The 5,361-nt window shown below is 40.4% G+C and overlaps 1 long non-coding RNA gene across 1 annotated transcript; it reads right to left on the bottom strand.

Moving 5' to 3' along the window:
* Positions 1-690: 690 nt before the first annotated feature.
* Positions 691-5,361, bottom strand: LOC108445933. The gene is made up of 4 exons (XR_001860986.1): positions 5,328-5,361; positions 4,503-4,544; positions 2,101-2,136; positions 691-906 (listed from the first exon to the last, which is right to left on the bottom strand). It is a non-coding gene; the product is annotated as an uncharacterized LOC108445933 (long non-coding RNA).

Raw genomic sequence — 5,361 nt, 5'->3', positions numbered from 1 at the left:
AGTAATGAATTAATAAATTAATAAATTAATAAATCAATACATTAATAAATACATTAATACAGTAGTAAGTCAACAAATTCATAAATTAATAAATTAATACATTCATAAACTCACAAATTAATTAATAGACATTAATAAACTCATGCATTAATAAATCGATAACTTCACAAATTATTAAATCAATAAATTAAATTAAAAATTAATAAATTAATAAATTAATAAATTACTGAATTAGTGAATTAATAAAATAAATTAATGAAGTAATGAATTAATTAATTAATTAATTAACCAATAAATTAATGAATTAATAAAATACTGAATTAGTGAATTAATAAAATCATAAAATCATAAAATAATGATTAATGAATTACTGATTCAATGAATAAATTATTGAATTAATGAATTAATGAATTGATAAATTAATGAATTAATGATTTAATGAATTAGTGAATTAATTCATTCATTCATTAATAGATTAATGAAGTAATGAATTAATGAATTAATGGATCAGTAAATTAATGAATTAATGAATTGATAAATTAATGAATTAATGATTTAATGCATTTGTGAATCAATCAATTAATTAATTAATTAATGAAGTCATGAATTAATGGATCAATAAATTCATGAATTAGTGAATCAATAAATTTATGATTGAATGAATTAATGAAATGACGAATTAATGAATAATAAATGAACAAATTAATGAATCAATAAATTAATAAATTAATGAATCCATGAATTAATGACTCGATAAATTAATAAAGTAACGAAGCACTGAATTAATGAGTTCCCAGGGCCGCAGCAGCTGCTGGGGAATCCCGGGAAAGGCCCGGCTGGAAAAGGGCCCGGAGCGATGGAAGGCGATGGGAAAGCGGGATCTGCTCCGGGAACGGCAGCCACGGGCTGGGAAAGCACCGGAAAGCAAGGAAGGGAGAATTCCCAAGGAAACAGAACCCGGAAGGGAGAATTCCCAAGGAAACAGAACCCGGAAGGGAGAATTCCCAAGGAAACAGAACCCGGAAGGGAGAATTCCCAAGGAAACAAAACCCGGAAGGGAGAATTCCCAATAATAATTAGGAAGAGTTGATTCCCAAGAAAATAATCAGGAAGGGTTCATTCCCAATAATAGTTAGGAAGGGAGAATTCCCAATAATAATTAGGAAGGGAGAATTCCCAAATAATAAAATAATTAGGAAGAGTTGATTCCCAAGAAAATAATCAGGAAGGGTTCATTCCCAGTAATAATTAGGAAGGGAGAATTCCCAATAATAAAATTAGGGAGAGATCATTCCCAAGAAAATAATCAGGAAGGGAGAATTTCCAAGAAAATAATCAGGAAGGGTTCATTCCCAATAATAGTTAGGAAGGGAGAATTCCCAAATAATAAAATGATTAGGAAGAGTTGATTCCCAAGAAAATAATCAAGAAGGGAGAATTCCCAATAAAATAAAATAATTAGGAAGGGATAATTCCCAAGAAAATAATCAGGAAGGGATCATTCCCAATAATAAAATTAGGAAGGGATAAATCCCAAGTAATAAAATAATTAGGAAGAGTTGATTCCCAATAAAATAATCAGGAAGGGATAATTAGGAAGGGGAAATTCCCAGTAATAATTAGGAAAGGATAATTCCCAGTACTAATTAGGAAGGTTGAATTCCCAAGAAGAAAATAATCAGGAAGGGACCCCAATTCCCGCGGAATTCCAGCCGGGATCCAGCACCCGGCCGCTGCCGGGAATTCCGGGAGCTCCCAGGAAGGGCAGGAGCGACTCCGATGCTCCCAGCAAATCCATGGAAACGCCCGGAAAGCCCAAATTCCTCCCAGGAATGGGCAGCAGGAAGCTTTTCCCAATCCCAAAGCAGCGGGAAAAGGAGGGATCAGGGATTTGGGAGCCGCTGGATGCCGGGAAAAACCTGGCTGGAAAACTGGGAATGAGAATCCGGGAAAACCTGGCTGGAAAACTGGGAATAACCAGAAATGGGGAGCGGGGAAATCCCCCCAAAGCCAAGGAGGTGCTTCCCACGCGGATTTTGGGATGAGAACATCACCGGGAATCCGGGAATCATCCCGGAATTCCCAGGAAAATCCACTCACCCTCTTTGCTCTCCGCGTTTTCCAGCAGCTGCAGAGCTGGGAAAAGGGAAAACCATCCCGGGATCAATCCCGGTGCTTTTCCCAAAGGAAACGCCTCCCAAATCCCGTTTTTTGGGGGGGGAGAACCCCGTTCCCGGGATCCCTACAGAATTCCAAGGGTTTGTTCCCGTGCCAACGGATAAAGGGAATAACTGGGAACGTCCTGGAGCGCTGGGAAATCGAGGGACTGGGAGGGTTTGTTCTGGAATTCCGACATTTTAAGGAATTCCGGGGTTTTTTTTAAGGAATTCTGGGGTTTTATTCGGGAATTCTGGGGTTTTTTAAGGAATTCTGTCATTTTATTAGGGAATTGGGAAGTTTATTAAGGAATTTTGGGGTTTTATTAAGGAATGGGGTGGATTATTTGGGAATTTTGGGGTTTTATTAAGGAATGGGGTGGATTATTAGGGAATTGGGAGGTTTTATTAAGGAATTTCAGGGTCTTATTTGGGAATTCTGGGGTTTTTTTAAGGAATTCTGTCATTTTATTGGGAATTGGGAGGTTTTGTTAAGGAATGAGGAGGTTTTATTAAGGAATTCTGACATTTTATTAAGGAATTTTTGGGTTTCATTAAGGAATGGGGTGGATTATTAGGGAATTGGGAGGTTTATTAAGGAATTCTGGGGTTTTATTCAGGAATTCTGGGGTTTTTTAAGGAATTCTGTCGTTTTATTAAGGAAATTTTGGGTTTTATTAAGGAATTTTGGGGTCTTTTTCAGGAATTGGGAGGTTTTATTAAGGAATTGGGAGGTTTATTCGGGAATTTTTGGGTTTTATTAAGGAATGGGGTGGATTATTAAGGAATTCTGTCATTTTATTAAGGAATTGGGAGGTTTATTAAGGAATTTTGGGGTCTTATTCGGGAATGGTGGGGTTTTGTTAAGGAATTCTGTCATTTTATTAGGGAATTTGGAGGTTTTATTAAGGAATTTTTGGGTTTTATTAAGGAATTGTGGAGTTTTATTAAGGAATTCGGTGGATTATTAAGGAATTCTGTCATTTTATTCAGGAATTGGGAGGTTTTAATAAGGAATGGGGTGGATTATTAAGGAATTCTGACGTTTTTAAGGGAATGGTGGGGTTTATGAAGGAATTGGGAGGTTTTATTCGGGAATTTTTGGGTTTTAGTAAGGAATTTTGGGGTCTTATTCAGGAATTGGGAGGTTTATTAAGGAATTTTGGGGTCTTATTTGGGAATTCTGGGGTTTTTTTAAGGAATTCTGTCATTTTATTAAGGACTTGGGAGGTTTTATTAAGGAATTTTTGGATTATTAGGGAATTGGGAGGTTTTATTAAGGAATGGGGTGGATTATTAAGGAATTTTGTCATTGTATTAGGGAATTTTGGGGTTTTATTAAGGAATGGGGTGGATTATTGAGGAATTCTGTCATTTTATTAAGGAATTTGGAGGTTTTATTAAGGAATGGGGTGGATTATTAGGGAATTGAGAGGTTTTATTAAGGAATGTTGGGGTTTTATTTGGGAATTGGGTGGGTTATTAGGGAATTGGGAGGTTTTATTATGGAATTGGGAGGTTCTATTAAGGAATAGGGTGGTTTATTAGGGAATTCTGGGGTTTTATTAAGGAATTGTGGGGGTTTATTTAGGAATTCAGAAGTTTTATTAAGGAATGGGGTGGATTATTAAGGAATTGGGAGGTTTTATTAAGGAATTCTGTGGGTTTATTAAGGAATTTTGGGGTCTTACTTGGGAATTGGGTGGACTATTGAGGAATTCTGTCATTTTATTAAGGAATTTTGGGGTTTTATTGAGGAATGGGGTGGATTATTAAGGAATCAAGTGGATTATTAAGGAATGGGGTGGATTATTAGGGAATCAGGTGGATATTAAGGAACCGATGTGGATTATTAAAGAATCAGGTGGATTATTAAGGAACGATGTGGATTATTAAGGAATCAGGTGGATTATTAAGGAATTCTGACATTTTATTAAGGAATTTTTGGGTTTTGTTAAGGAATGGGGTGGATTATTAAGGAATGGGGTGGATTGGGGTGGATTATTAAGGAATGGGGTGGATTTTTAAGGAATCAGGTGGATTATTAAGGAATCAGGTGGATTATTAAGGAACGATGTGGTTTATTAAGGAATGGGGTGGATTATTAAGGAATCAAGTGGATTATTAAGGAATGCGGTGGATCATTAAGGAATGGGGTGGATTGGGGTGGATTATTAAGGAATGGGGTGGATTATTAGGGAATTGTGGGGTTTTATTAAGGAATCAGGTGGATTATTAAGGAATCAGGTGGATTATTAAGGAACAGGGAGCTTTCTCAGGGATCTGCCGGGTCAGGGCTCCGGGATCCCCGGGAATGCGGATCCCACTCCGGCATCGGGCACCCACCTGCCTTGGGCTCCTCGCCCTCCTCCTCCCGCTCCTCGGGCCCTGCAAAACAACATTCCAGAGGTGGGCAACCCCCCAAGCCCCATCCCGGGATTTGGGGGTGCCCCTCGGAGCATCCCGGCCTTCCCACGGGGGTGTCCCGAAAATCCCGGCGGGAAGAGGGGACATCCCTGGGTTTAGGGCGGATCCATGGATCCCCCAAAGGCTGGGATAACCCGGAGCCTTTCCCTGCTCCAGCACCCCCCGGGATTCCCGGATTTCCACGCCCCCACCACCATTCCCAGCGGGAAAAATCTCGTGGCCGAGCCAAATCCATGGAAAAAAGGGCATTGCTGAGGGTGCAGCTGAAAACCGGGAGCCAAATCCATGGAAAAAAGGGCATTGCTGAGGGTGCAGCTGAAAACCGGGAGGCAAATCCATGGAAAAAAGGGCATTGCCGAGGGTGTGAGGCTGAAAACTGGGAGCCAAATCCATGGAAAAAAGGGCATTCCCGAGGGTGTGAGGCTGAAACCCGAGAGCCAAATCCATGGAAAAAAGATCATTCCCGAGGCCGCAGCAGAAAACCGGGAGCTACATCCCGGAATTCAGCGCTGAGGAAAAAAAAAAACCCCGCTCAGCGCAGATGGAAAAAAATCCCAGCAATTCCAGGAAAACACCTTTAGAGCGAGAGAATTCCCGGTTTTTCTTTCACCTCCCGGAGGACTCCCCCAGGCCGCGATCCAGGGGGGGATCCCCGGGCACGGCAGCGGCAGGAAAAGCGAAGCGGCCGCGCATTCCAGGTGGGAAAAGCGTCGGGAAGCGGGGAGAGGCTTTGCCGGGATTTACCTGCGCGCTGCCGCTGCTCCCGGCAGCCGGTCCC

Source organism: Corvus brachyrhynchos, unplaced genomic scaffold (assembly GCF_000691975.1).
Source record: "Corvus brachyrhynchos isolate BGI_N302 unplaced genomic scaffold, ASM69197v1 scaffold164, whole genome shotgun sequence".
Classification (NCBI taxonomy): domain Eukaryota; kingdom Metazoa; phylum Chordata; class Aves; order Passeriformes; family Corvidae; genus Corvus; species Corvus brachyrhynchos.
The sequence above is the reverse complement of the archived record's forward strand: the minus strand, read 5'-3'. Positions and strand labels throughout refer to the sequence as shown.